Source organism: Thunnus thynnus, chromosome 3 (assembly GCF_963924715.1).
Source record: "Thunnus thynnus chromosome 3, fThuThy2.1, whole genome shotgun sequence".
NCBI classification, from domain to species: domain Eukaryota; kingdom Metazoa; phylum Chordata; class Actinopteri; order Scombriformes; family Scombridae; genus Thunnus; species Thunnus thynnus.
The window spans coordinates 35,609,409-35,635,052 of record NC_089519.1 but is presented as its reverse complement, the minus strand read 5'-3'; the positions used below and the strand labels follow the sequence as shown (position 1 = coordinate 35,635,052).

The following is a 25,644-nucleotide window of genomic DNA, read 5'->3' as shown; positions in this document are numbered from 1 at the left end:
GAAGAAATATTTGCTTAAATCTCAGACCATGTCCCTACTATATAATAAACAAAATGATAGGAAGTAACTGCAGAAATGGAAATAATGTATTGTTTCTTCTTTGCTGGTTTTCTGTGGCTGACTTGCTCGTCTGTCGTCTGGACATGCCCAGTAGGAGCATTACCTTTATGTTTTGGTGTTTTAATGTGGATGGAGCTATTTGCAGAAATGAGCTGTAACACGAAAACAGCATTTTAGAATTTAGAATTCATGAGATTTGGAGTCTGCACATTTTCAGTTTCTTGAGGACAGCAGAATAAACAGATCTCAACATAGAAAAATATGTAGAATCACAAACGTATTTACTATATATGAAAATGTTCTTTTAAGAGAAACTAATGATCCCACTGAAGCCATCAGAAAAGCTCCTCGTGGTTCGAGGCAGCAGCTCAGAGGCCTGCAGGTGTCAATTTGTTTTGAAGCTGCTCGTCCAGAAAGACAAAAAAGTGGCTCTTTAAAGAAGCAGACCAAAGGGGAGTCGCTGACACTTCAAAGGAGTTTCTGAGCCGTTCGCCTCCCTCCGACAGCGAGGTCACTGTCAACTCTGACGAGTCACCGCTCTGCCATTAAGTTTGGGGGAGGAGGAGGAGGAGGAGTGTATTTCTCCCTGTCTGCTGGTCTGTGGGAGTGTTTGGCGGCGGCGGTGGAGGGGAGCTGTGGCTGTCGTCGGTGAAAATCAAACAGAGCCCAATTAAACTGATTCTAACATGCCAGTGATCACGAGGAGGAGGCTCACCTGGACTCTCCTCTCCTTGCGGACATGCCTCTGCCTCCATGACTCCTAGGACGCTAATTGCCCCGACCAAAAAGCCTTGGGAATCTGCCGCTTCAATGTGCTAACAGCCCGTTGAGGAGCTGCAGCAAATTCCCAATCCACTGACCGCCAACAAAACCTGTTTCACAGTTTACGACTTAATTGAGGAATGACTGTAAAGTGAGAGAGTTTGTATTAATCTGTAGATATACTGATGCTTTTATCCATTCATAATAATTAAAAGGTACCTTGTGGAGTAAGTTATGTTTACACTCAGTGTTTGTATCCTTGAGGTCTAACAAACATGTTGAAATTTGAAATAAATATTCTTAAAACTGCATTGTTTACATCAGTTAACTCGTCTTCTTCTCTGCCACTTGTTGGCACACTAGTACATTCATCAACTCTTTAATGGTATGGCACGGTACAATATACACATAAAAAAGGGCGACCCATTCTTCGACACAATGCTCTACAGCACTACTAGTGGTCGAAAACTCCACAGGGTGCCTTTAACACTATTTTGAGATTATTACAGAATAAAAATGGAAAATTTGTACATTTATAACACCATGACAACAGAGCAAAGTCCATCTGTTAATGAAGATTATGTGATAGGATGGAAAGCTCCAGAACTGTTACTAAACCTCACTTTGAGGTGAGATTATTCTGTCAACCGCTGTTTCAGAGGTCAAGAAAGACTCAATATTAAGGCACTAATCTGTGACATTTATATCTATAACTTAACGTATCAACAATTAATTAAACATAACAGTGAATGAACCTCCAACAAGTCCCTGAAAGCTCTTCCGTGTCATTCCAGAAATCTCAAGTATTTTTTGCAACGAGCAACAGAAGAGCAAACCCCCCAGTAACAGGCGTTTAGGTGATTTTGGCATAATGGACACAGTTGGAATTGAAGGTTACGTGATGCACACTAGCCAAAAACACTTTCACCATACACTGCCTCTCTGAGACTCTGAAATCCCTCTTTTTATTAGGTCCAATAAAAGTGAAAAAGTCTTGAAAAGTTGCATATTAGTAAATTATTAAAGTCAGCAGAAGGTCAGCCAGCTCAGCCAGAGAAGGACTCTAATTCTCATGCTCTATGGACCCAAAAATGCAAAAGCCAGAGGATGCCTGAAAAGCTTTTTCAGCCTGGGCGTGAACAACTTTCATTGGAATTATTGGGGCGCCATTTTGGAAATTTTCTCTTGAACATCCATAAGAAGAACTGGGTAGTTAGCACGAGCTGTGATAGACATAGTAGCAGAACAAAGAACCTTCCAAACAATTAAGACAAAGCACAAAAAGTAAAGCAAAAACTAAACCTTTTAATCATTTATTCATTTCTTATATCAACAAAAGCTTCCTGTCACCAACATTACAAGAAGCAGAGCCGTAACAGTAGATCAGCTCTCTGAAGTTCCTCCAATTCCATCAAACAGAAACACAAAATAAGAGTCATCTTCTGTTCCAAACGTCAGTCCCCTAATTACCAATTTTCTCAGAGCGGGGGGCCTTGACATCACACAGGAGTCTATCTTTGGTGTCGGTATAGATTATGGAGCCCACCTACAGGGAGTGGCCGCCAAACAGTACAAAACAATTAACGCTACTGCGCCGCTATCAAAGGCTCGCAGAGAAAACAGTGAGCCACGCATGGCTGGAGCGAGGGCTCGACGGAGAGAGAAATGAGTGTAGTCACATCAAAAACCAGCGGAGCAGGAGTCTGATTTAGTACAAAAGGCTGCAATTAGCACGGCACATTAGGAGCACATGGCAGGGCAACTCCCTCACTGCGCCTGTTTGGGACACACAAGGGCCGACTCCGCCTGGGAGCCCGACGCTCCACACATGGTGAGTTTATTGACAAAAACACAACAAACATCAAACGTCAAGCTTTAATATTAGAGATTATGAATACAGTTTGAATTTCTTTTAATTCAGATCATACAAAACCACCAACAGACAAAAAAAGACACAAAAAAAAATCAGTGAACATGCAGACAGTAATTCATAACACTCTACTGAAGTTCACAATCCAGTCTGTCTTTTACAAATTATATTATATACAACTAATTACATTATATACAACATTATATACAGCTAATTAGCATGAGAATATATGTTTTATAGTAAATGTTATGTGGCCCACATTAGGAGAAAAGTTTATATTGAACATATCTGCAAATAGTTCACTGCTAACGCAAAAGAAACAATCAGTGCTAACCTTTTTATATATATATGGTTTAGAAATTAGAAGTATTTTTGCTACCGTACGCCAGATTTTGGAGAATTCTCTGTGCACCTCTCGGCCAATGAGCTGTGAATATAATGTACTGAAAAGATGAGGGCTGCTTTTGCTCCCAAAATCTGCATTTATTACTGTGGGTTTTTTTTTGTTTTTTTACATTTACAGTGTTTCTATCATTCAGTTATATCTCCTGGCCATTGTGTCTTCATGTTGGTACCCTGGTACCCCGAGCTTGATCCTGAATTTATTTCAGTTAACGGGACGAATGTGGATCTGTGCAGGACACCTGTAGCCTCAGTTAGCTAGCAGCTGAAGTTAGCAATGGGACAGTCATAGCAGCAGATGAATTTCATGAAGACCTATGATCAGAAGTGTTCTGTTTTTTTTTCCTTTTGGCATTTTGAATCCATTTCAGCACATCTATGCTGATGTTTTTTGTTTTTACAAAGATACCTGTTTATAGCGGCTTCCTCCATGTGAGCTAACGTCAATAAGAAGGTGACTCATGTAGTGCCAGGAGCCCCACCTGAATCAAAACACTGCTGTGAACATAAAGTCTGAATAAATATTTGTCAAAGTTATTGTAAGGTGTGTTATTTTTAAGGCTTTGCAATACAAACATTTATTATTCATTAAACAAGTTTCAAGTGTCTGCTCATTCATTTTAATACCTACAAGAAAAAGGATTGAAAGTGATGGGCGGAAAAAATACATTCATGAAATCTAAAACTGTAAAATTTGACATTATAATTTAAAACTAACCACTAACTAGCTCGCTTTTTCCAGAGCTTTCAACCCCATGGCACTTCATCAGCAAATGGAGTTGCCTCAGTTGTCGGTATGGAACAAACTCCATGAAAACTGAGTGAACTCTGTTTGGTGATGAAGACCATAAGATGCAGTTAAAATGCTCCAGAAAATGCTAGTAAGGGAGTCTTTTTGTCAAATTACTGTTCCTGAAGTCATGAATGAACTTTTTACTCTTGAAACAATATAGTGGTATTAGCAAAAAGTATACACAGTTTGTATTTTAAGAACTCAAACTTTCAGCAAACTGGTTTAGTCGTTTAAAATCTAAGTAGAGCTGCAACAAACAACACTTTCCACTTATATCTTATAATGTTTGATTTGAAAGAGAACTTATTTTAATTTTAAATATAACTATTACTAATTATCTGTTAACTCCCTCTGCTCTTTCACCTGTTTCTATCTACAGATGTCTGTAAATATATGGTCTCATACATATGTTTACGTAGCATGCTAAGCTAACAGTGCGTCCGCTGTGTGACTTTAAATCCGCAACTTGACGTCTTTCAGAGCACAAACACCGTAAACTCACCCGCCACCTGCTCGGAAACACCACAACTACACCTTATTTTTATAAAGTCTACTGGCTACACAGCATGGCACGGCTATGCTAACGATGGTAGCCGTGCTAACTAGCTGCTAGCTGCCGTGCAGGCTGGCAAAATGGATCCGCTGCGTCTCTGTATTCACGGATTGGTGCTCCTGTCAGTGTCGGAGCCTCCGTGTGAGACCCTTCAGTTGGTAAATGTGTGTTTTTAAATATATAAAAAATAAAATAAAATATATAAAAACAGTGTCACTGCTGTATTAAAGCCTTCACACTCAGGAGGACTTTGTTCCCTGAGATTACAGAGACTCTGATGGTGTCACCAGCTCAAGTACGTCGTTGCATCACCTCTGTACCTACACTGCCGTAAAGAACCTTCGTTCAGGTATTATTCCTGTGGCTGAACACCAAAGTAACATCACTGCAATGTGTTACCTCTGATTAGACGCTAACATTTCACTCCCCGGGAAGCTATGTCGTCTGTAATATAAACAGCACAGCCCTGCAGGCATACTTAGTCTAAAGAGTAAAATGTTGAATAGAGTAATGACTCCGGAGAACATGCGGCTCATAATGAAGGGTCATTTGCTCGTTGCCGTGGATAATGTCAAACATGTTATTAATTGCATGTTGCTTTGAAGCCTTATCGAGCGCTAGGATTAGAGAACGCATCAGCCGGTCTGAGAACCAGACGTCAGGATGCAGGAGAGTAATCTTGTTATGGAAGACAAACATCTACAGTACGATGCTCCCACTCATTTTGTTCATCTCAAAGAAAACACACCACACACACACACACACACACACACACACACACACACACACACAGGAAGTTTTCTTTTGGGTGGAGGTTCATCTGGTACATTATTTACTGGTATTGGTGATATATGGTTTCAAGAGAATCTATTAGTGTTGTGTCTTTAATATATTTTCTTTATAATTGTCTGTGACATTTTTATATTTATTGATACTTATTAATACTTATTTTGTTATTTTTATAGTCTGTGTAATGATGTGGCTGTGAAAATTCTCATGTGTGCTGTGAAGCTTGTATTTAAAGTGGCTATAATCAATATTTTTCATAATAAAATGTTTTCACTATCAGTGTGTAATGTGTTGGTTGTGGCTCGTAGTGATGAACCTACAGAGAATTATCAGCGACTCTGCAGCTCCTCTCGGCTTTACAGAGCTTTATAGTGAGATTCAGGCCGCAACTTTACTGTTTTAGTTCACTCTCAGTGCTCTCATAGCGTCGTTTTCAGAGGTAAAGCTGTAAAAAGTCACTGTACACTACCTGCTCAGCACCAACAGACACAGTTAGCTGTAGACTAGCTGGTGAACATAACGGAGCATTTAGCAGCTAAAGATCCAGATATTTCCCTCAGGAGTTGGTAGAGAGTAAAAACAGAGCTAAAAGAGAGTGAATATTGGACTTACATTCACCAGGTGGACAGAAACACGACTCCAGATGAATGATAATGTTGCTCCGTAACTGCTGGATGTGGAAATAAACAACTGTTTGCTAACATGTTCAACATATCAACTTAAAAGCCGATGATGTGTCAGAATTGTGTTCAATACTTGTTTCTAATGAAAACTATTGGCTGATGCAGGTTTAATTTACTTGCCTCATCTGGGAATCAATTCCCTTTTTTCTTGGACACACCAGGAAGTGTTAGTTTCAGCAGAGATGATACTCACATATCACACTCAAAACTCTTGTTTTCAGAGGCTTTATATGGTGAACTTTGCTGGACAGATTTTTGCGCAAATAAGAATTAAGTCATATCCTAATTAAAATATCCTAAATGCTGGACTGACCAAGGAGAGTAATTTGGGGTTCAGTGTTTTGCCCGAGGACACTTCAACATGTGGACTGGAGGAGGTCAGGGATTGAACTTCCAACCCAGTTTTGGCCATCAGTGGGGATACTGGATGGGAAAACCCCCAAACATAAGACATAAACATGAGAGGATTCAACTTTGGAACAGACTTGTGAATTTGCCTGAACAGCGACTCACTAGAAAGGTCTTTAACTGGGACATTTTGATTGGACGCTGCTGGACTCCAAGTTGTCCCGTATGCATATGGAAAGATGGCCTGCTGCTGTTTGGTACAAACCTATATTATGAACATTTTTCTGATGAAAAACAAGTACAATGTGGAGCCTCATGTGAAGCAGAACTTTACTGGTCAAAGATCTCTGTGTGCATTGTTACGTTTGGGTATCACCATCAGCTGTAGAAACAAGCAGGTTCGTCTCTCTGTAGAGAAAATACTATCATGCTTTATTGTTCATAATATGATGATTTAAAGACGACACACTGTAGTAAAATATCATTTATTTCTAATGTGTTCTTCTGGATGGTGTTTTTGAACGAGAACCTTTTTAGTGACAGATTTTATTTGGGAAGTTTGTGACAAAGTTCTTTGTAATGTGAGACATGTTCTTGTCTGACAAATGTTTTTTTTAATGTATTTTCTGTGCATGACACAATAAATAACTAAGTAATTGTAAGTGCACATTACATGAGCTTTCAGTTTTACTTGAAAACCATCATCAGGAGCAGGTGAAGGTGTCTGGAAACAACAGCTAATAAAGACCAGGTGTGCCAGCTGATTGCATTAATTAGGCTGATGATGTCACAGGGCTAAACTGTAAACTGAACAATAAACGCCTTTCACGTGGCATTTTGTGCTTGTTCACTAGTTTTAAAGGACAGGTTCACAATTTCTCAAGACAACAGTCAGGAGCCCAAATGAACAGTGAAACATGTTTTTCTTGCTGTAATCATTCCTCCTGTTCATACTGACCATTAGAAGATCCCTTCATAATGACCTTACAATGGAAGTGATGGAGGACAAAATCCACAGTCCTCCTTCTGTGCAAAAATGTATTTAAAAGTTTATCTGAAGCTAATATGAAGCTTCGGCGTCCAAATGAGTCAAATCAAGTAGATATCTTTCAACATTACAGTCTTTTTAGTGCCAAAGTCCCTCTTTTTGTTACTATACTTCCACCGCAGCTCAACAGGGAAACACTGTCCGAGGAAACACAAAGAGGGAATTTGATGCTAAAAAGACTGTAAATGCGTCAGATATCCACTTGATATAACATGAAGCCCATTTGAAGGATCTTTTAATATCCAGTATGAACAGGAGGAATGATTACTGTTCATATGGACACCTGACTGTTGTTTCAAGACACACTTGAAAAACTGCAAATCTAACCTTTAACCTGCCACCTGCAACAGAAAAATCACCATCCTCTGGCGTTTTCTGTTTCAGACATTTTGAGACTGTGGCTGCACTGGCGGTAAGAGCTGCATGTTTCACTAAACCTTGTAGCAGCAGCTCTGACTTCTTCAGAGGCAGCAGACCCGCATTAAGCTGCCAGCTGACGCCCCCTGTTGGTCGACCTGAGACAGGTTTTGAACTGCAGAGCGGACACACCGCTGAGGATGTGATGAAAAGATGAGAAATCAACCAGCTATGCCCAAAAATGGAGCCAAGAAGCTTTGAGTCATAAATCACAGGCACCACCTTCTGTGAGGTGAAAGGTGAGATACAAAAGAGACATTTTTACAGCAGCAGTGAAACATTTACGATGCTGAGACATTTGTCTACCTGACAGGAAGTGGTGTGTGTTGTTTTAAGTCTATGCAACCGGCTCCGTCTGTGAGAAAAGAAAAAGAAAACAAGGGTTGTGTGAATCCACAGGGAGTGTGACCGCAGGGCCGAGGGGGCAGAATCCCCCCCCCCCCCCGGAGGAAAATAAAACCATGAAGCATGTTATTTGAAGGATGATGGTAGCAATTGAAGAAATGCAGGGTTTGGATGCATCATGAGGGTGTTCTGGTGAAATGTTGAGGACACCCAAAGGTGTTAAAATGGGAGACAAAATAGAGATTAAAAAAACTTAAAAGTCCACTTTGATCTTAACACCTTTTCTTCACTCTCAGGCATCCAAAATGATCACATGACTCGATCATACTGTACTTAAATCTGGAAACACATGATGTCATACTGTAAATTCACATATAGGCTAATACAGCAGGCACTCTGAGGTTGGAAGGCAATATTGCATCATGTGCTGGCGTGCGGGGAGAGATGACCTCATCATCGTAGTGTTTATGGATCACTGGGCCGCTGGCCTTGATTTCTGTTATTGAATTATGGGAAATTCATTCTTTTTATTGAAGGAGTGGCTTCCAAATCCAATAAGAGAGTCAGCAGTCCTTGGTCAGGAAGCCTTCACCATTCAGAAGCAGCAGCAATGTCATTCTCCTTCCATATGTCGTTCAGAAACATGAAACAGGAGGCAGCAGCAGGAGCGTGTGCAGCTCGTTTAAAGGTTTCTTAAAACTGACAAAAAAACCACCAAAAATGAAAGATTATAACAGATTTTTGTGGGAATTGATGACTTGCTGGTCATAATTTCTCCCCCATCACGGTTCTTTTTTAGTAAATGTGTGCAGTTTATTGACATCATGTTACAGTACAGTGTTATTGTATGTGATCTGCATGGTAGACTTAGAAATGCTCTGTTACAAATAAAAGTTCTGCAGTAAATACATCACATAAATACATTCTGCATAAAGCACTCATTATGCAGAATGGCCCATTTCAGAATTGTAAATATACTGTATATAAGCTGTCAAGTAAATGTAGTGGAGTGAAAAGTACAATATTCTCAATATTTGTTATTCTAAGTAAGTATTAAGTAGCAGAAAATGGAAATACTGAAGTAAAGTACCTCAAAATTGTATTTAAGTAAATGTACTTAGTTACATTCTAACACTGGGATTGGGGGATTTTCAAATTTGGGAGAAAAACGTTTGCAGAAACCTAGTTTACAGCTTCAGTTCTGCTCATTGCAAACACAGTGAGGTTAAATTTAGGGAACTGAACCTACTTGGTTAAACGTGCATTAATTAATCATTTTGATAATGACACCCAACCAACCAATCACAGACAGACATGATCAACTCTGCAGCTCTGCTGAGCTTTTTAGCCTCTTTTTAGCTCATAGTTTAGATTTTAGGGCACATTTACCGTCTGCTTCAGTCTCAGAGTGTTTTCAAGCCTGTTTAGTTTAGTCTGGTTGAGCAGGACTCTGGTTGGTTTTCCTCCTTGGTGCAGATCTGAACAATCGTACTGGAACTGCAGACCAAAACAACCGTGCAGGGACCGTTTAAAGGAGGTGGTCTCAGCCCGGTCACAAATGGATTCTGGAGCGGTTCGTTTGTGTCGGGAACGTGATCCGACCTCCAACTGACCGACTACAAGGCTGCAAGTTTGAGCTAAACGGCTCCTGTAGCCGGGAGCGCTTTGCATGCTGGGATGCAGAGGTGGTCTAACAACCGAGTACGTTTCCTTTGGCCGGAGGAGCCATTTTGGTTTGCTTTAATTTCTCTGGTTGAAAAGAAACTAAACTAAGTAGAAAACACAATGAGTTTACCAAGTGATTCAGAGAAGAGCAAATGAACTACAGGTTTAAAAACGTCTTCAATGTTTCCAGCTGTTTTCATGAAGCAAACAGACACATTTAGCTTCAGGCTTCCAACATAGTGGAGCATTTAGCAGCTAAAGAGCCAGATATTTCCCTCAGGAGTTGGTAGAGAGCAAAAACAGAGCTAAAAGGGAGTGAATATTGGACATATAACAGTAAATGGTTGCATTTATATAGTGCTTTCATCCAAAGCGCTTTAGAATGTAGGCTACCACACAATATACTGGCGCAATCATCAGGATCAATTTAGGGTTCGGTATCTTGCCCAAGCACACTTCGGCATGCAGACAGGGGTGATCCGGGATCAAACCACCAACCTTCTGATTAGTGGACGACCCGCTCTACCTCCTGAGCCACAGCCGCCCCCCTGATAATATCGGCCATGTTGCTAGTGCAGCCAAAGAACTGTTGGAGACCAAACCGGAGCTGAAAGGAGAGTGAATATTAGACTTACATTCATCAGGTGTTATCACTCACCTTTATTTAATGTTTTTCTGCTCCCTACTGATCAAAAATCAATTAATGCAGCTTTTATTATAGGTTATATGAACATACGTAACCATGAGTCACAAATGCCACATAGTTATTTATGAACTTTATAGGATTTAGGGTCAAAGCAGAGTGCTGCAAGGCTGAAACATAAATCCCTCAGATGAATATACGCAACTCAACCTGCATGACTCGCTTCATGACATGTAAACTGATTCAGCAGGAAAAGGTTGTTCCATATCTTCACTGAGCAGACGGAGGGAAAGGGGGAGCAGTCATTTAATTAAAATGTGATAATAGGCGGTTCGGTTCATGCGGGGGCTAAAACCTCCTGGGTTAAAGGTGCAGTGTGTGTTCCTCTGGACGTCTTCGGGCCCTGGAGCAGGATTGATCTTTGGCTTGCACAGGAGGGCTCGGCCTCCTCTGGGCTTAAGGGCCACACACCTGTGCATGCATCGGGGCCGGATAAGCCCAGATTAAGCTAAAGTTACCAGCTCTCTCCCTGCAATGTCATTCAAAACCTCAACGGCAACCGCACCACGGACAAAGCGCCTTTTGGGCTGTCCTAATAAACGCCATTAGCTTTGAGACATCAAACATGGAGGATTATGGGATTTTCTAGCCCCCCAAAAAAAAGATGGAGGGTCCGGGGGACTCCCTCGCTCAGCCGTCCTTTCTCTGCAGAGATTACGCTACAATTTGTTTTCCTTTTTCCGCCATTTTGTATGTCCCTCCTCCTTGTGCAGATTCCACACACACACACACACACACACACAAAAAAAAAGTGGTACAGTAATCCCCTGCAGATGAAACTAAGAGCGCAGTAAAAAGGAAGATTACACAGGGCTTTGTAAATTGTTTCTATACACATGTGCATGGGTATTTGGGAGATCTGTAGGGACTTAACATGAGAACTCAGCACACACACACACACACACACACACACATTTCGCTGCGCTATTCTTACTCCACTTTCTGTTGACTGAAGACATGAAGATGTTTAGCTTCGCAGAAACCAAAGAGTCAAGAAGTGGATTCAAAGGAAAAAGAAGACTGTAAAATAATATGTGTGATGTGTTTTTTTCTGCATCTGAACAAGAAGAACAGAACAGACAAACATTCATTTGGTGATTTCCAGGTGAAAAGTCTGAATTCAAACTGTCTGGATTTAAAGCAGCAGTTCAACATTTTGGTAAATCTTGCGTTCTTTCTGAGAGTGAGATGAGAAAATTGATACCGATATTGACAACTAATCTCTACAAACAGCAACTGCCTGAATTCCAGATGTGTTAAAAACTTCAGCCTCAATGAATGTTTTTTGATAATGTGTCTAATTGCAAATTTATTTATGAAAATACACAAATGAATAACAATGTCAATGAGTACATGCAACATTTTGCGATATATTTATAATATTTTGCAATAAACTGCATTGGCTCAGCTCAGTTTCATTACAGTTTTTTTTGCGGCTTCATCAATACATTTATTGATGTATCCACTGTTTCTAAACTTGTTTTGATTTGCCAGAAAACACATGTTCACATTTCTCTTGTAGAGTTACTTGATTAATTGCTGGAATATACAGTATATAACATAACTGGAAACAACCTCAGACAAAAAAGCTTGAAAACATTTGCGGAATTACATTATATTATACACTCACAGAGCACTTTATTAGGAACACCTGTGCAATCTAATACAACAGCTCTGCCATAAATTCTACTTTTATAAAGCTTGTACATTTACAGCTTTTGTTGACATCGTCAGAAAGGTGATAATTCTACTTTATTATAGAGGTCGTAGTGGGTGATGGTGTACTGGAGTGCATTATATTGAAAAGTGTTTCTAGTATTTTTCTTGCATGAGCTTCGTAAAAGTAGAGTTGATGGCAGAGCTGTTGTATTGGATTGCATTAGATTGCACAGGAGAAGCATTATTTTGAGTAAACTGGTATTGAAACTCATAATGGTCTGTAACTTGTTGTGTGTGTGTTTGTCAGAATTAGACATTGCTGCAAATCACCAAAACCATCATGATTTATTCACTTCTTCCCTTCCTTGTTCCTTACAAGGATAAGAAACTCTGTGGTTCCTTGTGGTTTTCTTAAGCACCAGTTCTGCCTGAGGAGGAAACCACATGACCCACAAATGAGAGAACACAGTTGTCTTTACAGCGAGGAAGACTCTGCTCCTCTCTCTGCAGTCTGGGGGCCATCGCTGAAAAATTTTCCAAGATCACTTACCTGAAAAACAAAAGGGGAACAGAAAACTGTTGAGCGGGCAGGCCACAGCCCTGAGGATTATTCTCCTAGTGTTACATGGATTAGCAGCAGCCCAACCTTTGACTCCTGTTAGGGACGACTTGACTTCTGGCTCTGTTCAGGTGGGGAGGGGCCCTCGGTCATTACTGTCATATGTACTCATGATTCAGAGTGAAACCACCGTCTCAGTCAGAGCAGGAAAATTACAAACTGGGCTCAAGAGATACATCAGAACAAAAAGCATCTTGATGTTACAAAGTCTATATTTACATATTAAAACATGATTCAATGGAAGTTAGTGCAAGTTGACATTTGCTATAGTATAAAACCCCCACTGTACACTACCTGCTCAGTGCCAAACAGCAAACAGACACAGTTAGCTGTAGACTAGCTGGTGAACATAGTGGAGCATTTAGCAGCTAAAGAGCCAGATATTTCCCTCAGGAGTTGGTGGAGAACAAAAACAGAGCTAAAAGAGAATGAATATTGGACTTACATTCACCAAGTGGACAGAAACACAACTCCAAATGAATGATAATGTTGCTCCGTAACTGCTGGATGTGGAAATAACAAAAAGTCCCCCAAATTAAACGACCAAATACGCGGTTTGACCATGTGACTCCAGAACAACACATGGGAGCATTTTCTAATCTGGCGCCCCTATTGGCAGTAATCAACAGGACAACATTTGTCTGTGTTTTCCAAAACTAAATAAAGATGTTTTATGATGTGACAACGCTGCTGGTTGGGTTAAGGGGACGTGATTTTACACTGTAAAGTATTATAACAACCCAATCACCAGTAAAACATTGGCATTGAACGTTTCTGCAAACCACGGATACCTTGAATGTCTACATTTCAATGTCGGCCATGATCAGTTGAATAATGATGTTTTATGATGTGACAACACTGTGGTTAAAGTCTGGTTAGGTTTAGGCACAAAAACCACTTGGTTAGGGTTAGTGAAAGATCATGGTTTGGATTTAAATAAAATAAAAACAGCTGCAAATGTCCTGACGTCTCACTAAAAACACGCTTTTGTCAGTTGAAACAGGCATCGGTTTCGAAGTGGTCTCGAACCGTGCTCTCTGCTGATTTCCAACTTCCAACTTTCTGCCAAGAAACTTCCTAACCATCCAACGACTCCTCCTCCTAATAAGAAAGTCAGCTCATATAGATGTGTTGATATGCTACGTATTACACGTGCTGAAGCGTAGATATTCAACGTTTCTGTGGTTTGCGGAAACGTACAATGTCAACGTTTTATTCTGGCGACCAGGCTGGTTATAAAGATGTTCTCCTGTACAGCGACGTTGATATATTGTCATTCCTGACAACTACTGAACTGTAGAAGATGCAAAAACATGCAGATAAAACTACAACAAAAACTTTTAACGCCTCAGGAAACTGGCAGCCATCATCATGGTGATCAGAATAATATTAATTTTAGTAGTTTATCTTTAATCTAGCTGATTTCTGTATCATAATTAAACTCCAAATTCATTCAGATTGAGGCTTGATAATCAATTAACAGTCAAACCCTTGTGAAGAAAGGCAGACCGTCTATTCACGACTCGTACGACGTCTCTTGCGAATTTCGTTTGTATCTTTAAAAAAATTAGCATCAGGCCCAACGTGAACATCACCGAACACGCAGTAATGATGTCTTTTAAATATTCCAACCAGTATCTGCTGTTGTTTTGAAATTTAATCTCAATATTTTAACACTTTTGATACTTCTTACAGGTAAAATCACTCAGCTGCAGGTGTTTTTGACAGGTACTGTGCAGGTAATAATGAGGAAATGGGATTCCATTAATCTCGACAGCTGACATGATGCTGTACTGAAACAGTAAAGAAAAAGGGAGCTAATCCTGGCAGTATGATGGACACTTGAGCAAATAGATTCTGTGTTTGTACATCTTGTAACATATGGATTAGATACGAGCGTAAAATAAATCAGATAAGGATATTAACTGGAGATTTTATCACCTCCAGTAAAATGGGTGAATGACTTCGACACTAACTGAATATTTACCATCAGAGTGGGATCTGAAATATTCCTCATATTTAATCTAAACATGACATCTCTCCTCTGCTTCCTCCCCTTTTCCTAAAGGTGTGTTTTTCTTTTGTTTTTGCCTGCAGCCATCCATGCAAACGCACCGCATGCTCAAATAACCAACAGCGTGGCCTTCAGGCAGGCGGAGACATCGACACTCAGGCCACGTTCAAAAGGGAGGATGCGCCACTTCTCCCCTCGGCCGACATTGCGAAGGTCTCTTCTGCCTTAATCCTCTTTGACTTTATTCATGCAAAGGTCATCTCTGATTCTCCAAATGGAGGAGGCGATGGTTGTGGAGGGTCTCTGAGGAGGGAAAACTACGGTTGAGCCTGGAAAACACTGTGTGTGTGTGTGTGTGGTGTAGATACTCTGCATTAGTTATTGGTACAAGATTATTACTCACCCATGAAGCATGACTCAGAAATACCTGCTTCTACCTGGAAAGTTGCAGTTGTCATTGGGTTTCCCCAAAGGAAATGATGAGAAATGACAGCAGTGGTGAAGAAAAAGACATCTGCAGATGGAGACTGTCCTCCCAAGAAAAATGACAATATTGGTTCTTTGTGCAAGCGTCCCTAAACAGCTAACATTCAAGTGAGAGCGTAATTATGACGGGAGCGAAGGAGGAAATCAGGTGACGTTATAGAGTGACATAGGGAGGTCGGGGTGGATGGACGAGTCTACAGAACATCAGACTACCAACCAACAGTCATTACTTTTTTTGGAAAACCATAACAGGGATCGCCTCTTAACCTTAACCACGTTGTTATTGTAACCATGACGATGAAGGCCTCCTAACCTTAAAGACCCTCTCCACTTCATATCTATATGAATATTGTGATTGCTGCCCTGATGTGTATTCACATCGTGGAAAGGATGTTCAGGTTTCTTTGTTGAGGTCCTACAGAAGTCTTAAAGCATTACATCGGTTTTCAATAAGTGTGCAGATACCCTGAACTGTTTGTCACATCATAAAACATTTATTTTTTTAAACAGTGATGTGTAACAGTCTTGGAAGGCAGAGATAAATGATGTTTTCCTGCTGATGAGAACCGTCCAATCTAGAGCAAGCAAGCAGCAGATAATAAATGATCTGTGTTGCTTCATCCATTTTTATTTAAACTTCTCGGTTGAAGCACAAACATCTCTTTCTAATAAACTTATTGTCCTAACAAACACCAAAAGGTCTTTGAGCTAGTAAATCCCCCCCCCCCCCTTCAGTAACTCTTCATTGAATAAAAGGATGCACAGTTCTCACAATCCCAACCACCAAGTCTGCACAGAAAATACATTTAAATGTTTTTGTGTTGAAGGAAGGTAGGAAGGAGGCTCTAAGTGGAGTAGTACTGTACTTAAGAACAGTTTTGAGGTACTTGTACTTTAGTTGAGTATTTCCATGTGACGCTACTTTCTACATTTCAGAGGGAAATATTGTACTTTCTACTCCACTACATTTATTTGACAGCTTTAGTTACTTTTCAGATGAAGATTTGACACAATGGATAATATAACAAGCTTTTAAAATACAACACATTGTTAAAGATGAAACCAGTGGTTTCCAACCTTTTTGGCTTTTTGACGTCTTACAAAAAGCAGTGTGTAGTCGGGGTCACATTTCACATGTCTATGAGTTGTTAACAGCTCCACCAAATAGTGATTTTTCCCTCTAAACTTCTCACATGCTTTCATTTCAATAAATGTTCAAATGATCATTTATAATATCATCATTTATAATAATATATCAGTCAGAGGGACCAAACCACTACTTTTACTGCAATACTTTAACTACATCAAGCTCATAATACTAATGTACTTTTACTGTGGTAGGATTTTTCATGCAGGACTTTTACTTGTATTGGAGTATTTTTACATTGTTGTATTAATACTTTAACTTAAGTAATACTGAATACTGAATAACTGAATACTTCTTCCACTGCTGCCGATTGGTCATTATTTGATCTTGAGTAAAAGCTGTAAACTCCTAATATTGGCTTGTTATACTGGTGCACCAATACATGAGTTGACCCCTAACTACTCAGAGCACTGCAGCAGAGAGAGCAGAGCCATGCACCAGCGACCATGTAAAACAAGAGGAAACACACAGCAGAGAAGTGGGAGTCAATTTAGCCAAAGTGCAAAAGAGAAAAGGTCACTTCTAAGCAGAGACAAAGTACTAATTAAGAGGAACCAGTCCACTGCCTCCACACAGTGGCAGTTAAAAAAGTCTTCATCTGTCATAAAAGCCTCTGTGTCGGGACATCAGAGAGTCGCTGGACCGGAACAACACAAAAACCAGAGAGCTGTGGAGCCGAGAACCGCACCGAAGAGGGACGAGAGATGACACACTGCAGAGGAACTCCAGACAAATTTATTCATAAGCTACACATTTAGATAAATCACAAGCCTTTTCATCGCTCCGGTATGGCCTTTAACGATATTAGCTCCTTTTAGCTAATGTCACGGCCTAATTAGAAAACATTCATCCAAAATCAATAGAAATACTGCAATTAGAGAGCTTCAGCCGGTGATGGAGATTTATTATTATGTAGTTATTCCTCCGGTCTTTGACAGACTTTCAGAACTTGGAATCACCTTTTTATCCATTTCGCACTCGCCAGACAGAACTATTGTATTGGTCATGAAACTTTGTTTTCAGGGTTTATATTCCCTCATTATATGTTTTTATATGACATGTTTCTTAAACCTTATGTTCCCTGAACATGTAAAGTAGGAGAATGTTGGTACATCTGGTAAATCATAAGTAGTTTGAGCTTGATTATATTGTAGTAATAACTTTAAAAAACACTTTTAATCAACCAACAATCCTCCAAATGAAATAACAAAATACGTTGCTTGAAATGTCAACTTCTCAAATCCACATAGAAAACCTTAGCAACCACCTTAGCAACCGAGGATACAGAACAGACGGCCGTTTATGGGCATGTGCGACGAGTCGACGTCAGCAAGGTAGAAAAAAATGTCTCAAACGAAGTGTTCAGAGCAGGTTGAAGCCTCAACTGACTTTTCACCTTTCAGGGAGCATTTTTACCTACGTTAACCTCAAATCTTGGAACTTTGACCATGTTTAGTGTCGATATCCGACATTATAACAGTATATAAATAACAGAAAACCACAAAAGGTGTCATATGTCCCCTCTAAGGTTTGGTTAGGTTTAGACACAAAAACCACTTGTTGAGGTTTGGTGAAACATCATGTTTGGGTTGAAATGATCCCAAAAAAGTAACTTATCAGCTGCTGGAAATCTTGTTCTTGCTGACCTCTAGTGGTTAAACTCTTATCATCTTGTTGCAGTGATGTACTGATGAACTCCAGGACCCAGTGACATCACTAGTGGTTACAGGTGCAACAGGCTTGAAACTTTCAACCAGAGAGGGAAGCAGAACACTGCTTTTAAGCCTGGAGTTAACGGATACTTAAGTTCTTTGAGAAATTTTTATAAACTACGGTAGGAAGGAACATGTCACAACAGAGGTTTACGGCACAGAAGAATAAGATATATCAGACTCTGGATACACACACAATACTTGTTAGTAGATCAGTTCATTGTTGGTTTGGCTTCAAATATGAGATTTATTGACAATAAGAAAAATATAGAGGATCACCAGCCTTATTCTTTAAGTTACTCTTTAAGGTTACCGTGGTGAAGCAGTGAAGCTCAAATAAAATAAAGAAATGAGCAAAACACATGTTTGAATGGAGAAAAACTTTAAGATGTTCTTCTTGAAATGCTAAAAGCTAGCTTAAAGAAGCTAAAACACCTCATGCAAGAACACGTTCGTATTTTTCTCCTAAAACTCTTTCTGAGAGGTTTTTTCAAAGTCAGATTCAACAAACTCAACTGTAGTTTCAGCCTGATGAATGTCACCTGTTGTTCCTGAGATTTCATCATTAGCATAATTAACGCCCCTAAAATGTCCATATAAGGCGACTTGTTCCGCTCCGTCTGTGGGTGAGTTTTATTCACAAAGAGTTTGAGGTTGCTGCTGCCAGAAACCAGCAGACACATTTATCAGTGTCAGTCGTCGTGTTAGAGGAGCTGAAACTATTAGAAAATATGAATCCATCGCTTTGACATGAAGTTAGATGCTAAAAATCGTCTTTCTAAAGCAAAGCGCTCCATGACTAATATGAGAGGAGTCATGTGACAGTCACAGAGATATTAGAGGAGAGAATATTGCAGCCTACAGTAGCTGATGTTAAAGTCATGATGCTGGACAGAAACACCCTGAACCAGCTGTTTACAGCTAATACTGACATGAACATCATCACATCAGTAATACCTGGAAGCAGTAAACCATGACGATGATGATATGCTGAACAGATTATTAATCTTGTTAAAGTTTGTTTTAGTTTTATTTTAGTTGATTTCAGTATCGTATTTAAACTCCAAGTTCATTCAGATTAACCTTTTCATGCATGGTGGTCACTAGAGTGGACAGCTCTTATATATGCATGGGGTTTTGATGGTATAGTTGAACATCAGCCATCACAGTGGACTCTAGTGTGTCGTCCCATACGCTGCCATCCACTGGCCAGCCTTTGTAAGTGCAACACAAATTACTCAAAACCAAGATGGCTGCCAGCCGGCCGGAAATGCTCAGCAGCTCAGGAATATCTTGCCGATCCTTCTATAGTAGTAGACCCTTGCAGGTAAATAAAATTTTGTAACATCAAGTAACAACTAAGGAGTAATACAATTGTTAAAATTTCCAATTATTGATCGTATGTTGGGAGAAAATGACGATTAATCATCTGTCCACTAAGTTGGACATCATGCATCGCTGTTTCAACTACAATTATACTGTTACTGTGACTTTGTTGTTCTTGAAAATACTTAATCTGGAGTAACTTTATTGGCTGTAAATCAATTGATTTATGTTATTATAATGTAACTTGCAGTTTTAGGGGGCTAAGGATACTGAGGATGCTGGGGGGGCTGAGGGGGGTTGAGGATGCTGAGGATGCTGAGGATGCTGAGGGGGCTGAGGATGCTGAGGGGCGTTGAGGATGCTGAGGGAGCTGAGGATATTGAGGGGGCTGAGGATGCTGAGGATGCTGAGGGAGCTGAGGATGTTGAGGATGCTGAGGATATTGAGGGAGCTGAGGATGCTGAGTGAATGCCTGACACCTCAAAAGAATGTCTGGATTAGAAAAGAAGAATCCTCTGCATTTCAAGTCATCTGTAGCTCATGTGCTAATAAATGCAGTAAGACAGAGGGGAGAGGCTGAGGAGTTAGGTAGGTTTCAAATAATATACAATTTTATTAATTGGTTTGTTAAATACATATTCCTAAAGTTGAAAACTCAAACGCATGCTGTTCACCTGAGTGGACATGTGATATTATCATAATTCATGCATGAGAGAGTTAACAGTGTTTCAAACAGTGTTTCTCCCTTTGTGAGGAAAATCAGAGACAGTTCATGACTCGCACGACGGGTCTCCACCTTTAAATTGTGTTCATATAATGGTGTGCTCTGTGGTGAATGCCACAAATTTTCTTGAATCGTTCGCACACGCCTCTTAAGAGTGAATCTGTTCGTGCTTCTTGCATGAGGCCCATTGACACCAGAATCTGAAAAGTTTGGACACGTAAATGCAGTTTTTTCAGATTTCGCTGCATGGTCTTCACCTCTAATGTGATGGATGTAATGAATGTGTGTGTTTATTATTGTGTGTTAACATCACTGCTGCTTTCCCTGATCCCATTTCACATCCCAGTGATATCCGATGGTGTCATATAGTCAAAGAAACGGTTCCCATTTCCAACAAAATTCTTCTGCTTCTCTTTGATGCCAGGCATCCACAACTGGCAGTTGGTGTAATTTGCCCTCGCCAGGGTCTTTTCACAAACACACAACATTCCCTGTTTGCCTGTTTTATTTGCTTTCATTGTTGTGTGAGTGTTTTTTTTTTCTCTTCCCTCTCTCCTTCTCATCTCTCTGCAGTTTGATTGTTTTGTGGTTTAATCGCAGCTTATTCCTGGGCCTTGTTTCTTTCTTCGTGTTGTCATTTCATCCTCCTCCTCCTCCTCCTCCTCGTCTCTGAGGGCTTGTTTTCTGTTCGTGCCATGGCTCTTTTCATGTGTCCCTCGCCGGCAGAAATCGACGCTTAAATACACACAGAAGGAAAAGAACAAAACAAACAGACAAACAGACAAACAGCAGCCACAAGAACAGATGCATAGCGGCTGCAAATTCCTCCATCTTCCCTTTTCTCTCGATCTGTGTGACATTGGGAAGAACGAGCGAGAAAAGTGATGGTGCAATACAGTGAAACATTCTTCACAACAAAGACAATGAATCTGAAGAGGCTGAGTATGTACTGTACATGAGCTTTACATGAGAGGCAGATAAAGACTCAGTCACACAAAACCTGGCATGAAATCTTAAAAGATAATTCCAGTTTATTACAGCTTTTAGTCTTATTTTTGTTGTTTTGAACATCCGTGCACTCACCGAGTTAACAGCTGACCATGGTGACATTAAAGGAAGTCAAGAGGTTGCAGTGAGACAATCAGACAGGTTATCCATTAAACCATTTTATCTGGAGGATAAAACACACACACACACACACACACACACCGCACCAGGACAACCCCAACTAAACGACGCTTAATTTGCATACAATAATGCATCAACAATCACTCGTGACTGCAGTTTAATTTTATGACTGTTGCGGCATCAAATACAAGTCATATAATCTTTATAAGCCCACTTACGGCTCACTGTGGACCATCTCTCTCACATATAATGCACACGTATGCACGCTTACTAGCAGTGTGCACGAATACAAATACATTATTCGGCAAAGCACAAATAGTTTGTTTTATACGAATATTTGTTTCATACAAATATTTCAAAAATTATTTGCTTTTGGGAAGAAAAAAACAAAACATGTCAAATACCAGCGAGCAGGTCAGTTATAGTCACTATCTCAGTGTCTCTCCTCTGCTCCGCTGTTACGTCTATCAGCAGGTCTCAATGAGGGGAGTCACATCCACCTGCTACGTGACGCATATTTCTTAATTTGGACATCACTTTAATTTTCATCTGTAATTTTCTAAAATTAAAAGTGTAATAAAAACAAAAACAGGATTTTTAAGCCTCTTTCCACTTTTATTCGAATACAAATACAAATAATTTTGCTGCCTCAACAAATACAAATACAAATACAAATACAAATACTGGGCTCTCTGCACATCCCTAACGCTTACACACACACACACTTAACAGATGAAACAACCAAAGTCCGTTCCTACCTTTAAAATGATCTTCCTCCTGGTTTTATGTGCGGTAAAGTCCAGGTCTCTAACAATGTCATTTTCCAATGACATCAATGTCAAGTCAAGCATAATTCTGTTATAATTTCACGTTTTAAGGTTTTGAACGTTAGCCAGTTAGCATGCTAATCTCAGCTAGCTGCTTTCACTCTTCCCACTCCAGCGTCACACGCCGACAAACAGCCACTGGACGGTTAAAAACTCTGAATATCAGTTAGTTAGTTAGTGCTGCGAAATGAAGCTCAGAAAGAGACAACAGAAACATTTCCTCCCTATGAATTTTATTTTATTTTTTCCCCCCGAGTCTTGTGAGCCCTTTCACACTGTCGGGCTCAGGTCTTGAGCCCCAGTAAGCCCATGCATTAAAACCACATTGATGCTGATTTCTCCTTTGAGGGACAAATTCCTGGATGGGTGGGCTGACAGTCGGTGTCAAAGTTAAAACAGAAAATCAGTCTGTAAACAGACAGTTTGGGGTGTAATTTCACCATCAGTGCCTGATGGTTTTGTTTCTACGGAGCCCGGGAGGGGCCAGAGAGGAAAATGAGCTAATTTATGCTCTCGATTTAATAAAAGTGTTGGTCAAAAGAAAACTCTGTAATGCTGGAAGACAGCTGAAAAACGTTCTTATGCTGCAAACATAAATTGCTGCCTGATACAGCTTAACAAGAAAAGACAGATGGGAAGTGACGCGGCAGATGGAGGCTGCTCAGTTGCAGTCTTGGAGGTTTTGATGCTACAGGGAAGTTGTTGATGGACTGGATGCGTTATCCTGGCTGCAACGACCTTGGTTTGAAGGTTATTGTGTGTGTGTGTGTGTGTTTGAGCCAATCAAGTCAGATGGTAGCGGTTGACGAGGCTACGTAAATTAACACAGGTTTAAATTAATGTAGTGTAAGAAAGAACTGAGTGGTCAAAACCAAAAGAGGGCTGTTGGGACACTAAGAAAGTTTACAGTTTAGCTCACAGTTAAAACTCTGCTTTGCCTCGTCTCTGCTATGCAATTCCCGATGCTTATGGTTTTCAGCTTTCGGACAAACTGACTGACCAGCTGATCTACATTAGCATCCTTAAGCTAGCAAGAGAAATATCTTTGAATTTTCTGAGACGATAATGTTTTTCACCACTTCAAATGAACTGTATCTTAAAATGGACATGCAGTCTAGCTTGTTAACACATTGCATTCACATCCACATACATACTTCAGAACAACCAATATGACCAGTACAAAAATGATCTTTATTTGCTGTTTGGAAGGGTTAGGAGTTTCACATTCACATGCTTTATTTGTGCAGATAATAAAACTTTGGAAAATAAATGATGATTCATTTTTACACATAAGACTGTGTGCTAATATGTTGAAGGTGGACATTTTGGGAATCTAAAGGTTTTGCCTTAACAGAATTCACCTTCTCTGCTCGGTTCTCCATCTGCCATCTCAACTCAACAATCTTATCAGAGCTTTTCCAGACGGGACTCCAGAGAGCAGCGTTAACAGGGAGAGAAAAGACCTGCAGAGGATGTGAATGTGTGAACCACACTGCGCCGAATGCCATGAACAGATAAAAAAACAGTTTATCAGGGAGCCGGAGAAACTCTGTTGGAAGAAGGAAAGCCATCCTGCTATAATCAGGATGAGAATGAGAGAGGAAGATAGAGGTGCAGAGGGGAAGACAAGGAAAAAGAAAGATGAAAAATAAGCAGAAAATAAGAGAGGAAGAGTGAGGCCAGGTGAGTCAGAGGTAACCGTCTGTATTATAGCACCAGGCCCATTACATTACAGCGGTGAGAGCCAAGCCGAGCCGAGCCTTTCAACTGGGTGGTGAATTCAAGGAATGAGGCGGCGGTTGATGAAAATGATAAAAAAAAAAAAAAAAAAAGGCATTCCAGTATCCTGTCACTGCAGAGGCACTTGACATTTCTGATGACATTTGAGCCTGTTTGAATCTGCTTGAAATTGCGGCGTTTCATCCCGACGTAATGCTACACTTTAGAAAAACCCTTCTTATCTGCAAGATTATGCCGGCGTATTATATGGAGGTATTATGCGGCTCTAATAGCGCATGTAGATACTTCACAAATGATACTAAAAATGCCTTGCATCGCACACACACAAGGAGGATTTGGCCCTTCAGTAAAGGAATACTTCCGAGTATGCAAATGCCCACAAAAGAATTAGGGTTTAACAGATTTGACTCACTCAAACAATGGCATGCGGCTCTTTTCCCTGGATGCAACTGTCCGTCAGTTTGTAGGATTAAGGCTCTGGGTTGTGACAATGTGTTGAATGAAAAAAGGACAAAGAGACACCTCCTTTATTACAGGGATATGACTATAAATGCTTCTCTTATTATGCCTGACGAATGATTAAAGCCTGAGGAGGGAGATGAGTGAGAGGAAGAGGCTACGTACTGCCCCCTGTAGGATAATCCTGCTCACAGCAGCTCTCTTGTTACCCTCTGGGTTTAATTTTTGGCATCGTGTCTGAGTGGTAGTGCTGCTCCCAGTGACATGCTTTATGTGATGAAGTGGAGGACTACTACTACAGAGAACAACTGTTGTGGTAAATGGGCTTACTGTTCACGGCATCATGGCTGAGTTTGAGCTCTGTCTTCTTGTATTGTCTTCATGATGAAATCAGCCAAGAAGATGAATCTTTATTATTGTTTGTGGTGTTTTAGGCTGAAGCTGAGAGACTTTCTGAAGCTACAGATGAAACGTATCTAACATATATTTCTGCAGGACACACCGTGCATGGTGTTGGATTGATAATGCAACCTTTGATTAACTGTACAGTCTGTTTATCTACAGTATGATGCTGCTGAACCTCGATCACAAGTAAATAAGTCTTCCTGCTCCGTCAGCGGCACCTAGAGGCTGCAGTGTTCATTGCAATGTACTGGAAGAGAAACCAAAATCGGTCAATTTGTCCTGGTGACGGCGCTGCAGGAAATAATCAGAGTGGTTCATCCTCTGGGGAGCCAGAATGTGCTGTAAATTTCACGATAATCCGCTGGTTAGATTACGAGACAGGTTTCCAAAGTTGAAAAACTTTTAAAGATAAATTCATATTTTTTTGTACACTTGGAGGTGCCCACGTACTTGCTGTTTGCTTTTTGAATACTCCAGTCTGCAGAGGTACATACTTGAAATTACGGAGAGTAAGCCAATGTTCGTTACACCCCATACCATGAGAGCACAACATACTAATTTAACTTCTTAGAGGCTATCCAGTCGGGCTAAAATCTGAAATTTGTTCTGAATGTGGCGCCAAAAAAGGAAAGAATCCACTGTCATTAAAAATTATTCAGATGCATCTTCTGGGAGCAGGAATAAAGATATTAGATCTATTGGACGCAAAGGTTTCAAGATACCTTGTCATTCACCAAAGTGTTGGTCTGTAGATCAGTCACATCATTCAAACCTCAGTTATATTCAGACATAACATCATGTATGGTTCCCTGTTTAGACCTGAATCCTCTCACCTCTCTTGTATTGGGTTTCTGAGTATCTGAAAAGCTTGACAAATAAAACCAAAACAATACCAATGGACCTAAGTATGTAAATATATTTCTTTGTCATTTGGGTGCACTGGCCCTTCAAGTCTTGTTT

General features: G+C 40.2%; 1 protein-coding gene across 1 annotated transcript in view; it reads left to right on the top strand.

Annotated features, from left to right (window-relative positions):
- LOC137180289 (E3 ubiquitin-protein ligase TRIM39-like) overlaps positions 1-7,686 on the top strand; it is a 159,194-nt gene extending 151,508 nt beyond the window's left edge. Inside the window, exon 2 of the transcript XR_010927945.1 lies at positions 7,360-7,686. The gene's annotated coding sequence lies outside the window, so the exon portion shown is untranslated. The remainder of the gene's footprint in view (positions 1-7,359) is intronic.
- The last annotated feature ends 17,958 nt before the right edge of the window (positions 7,687-25,644 follow it).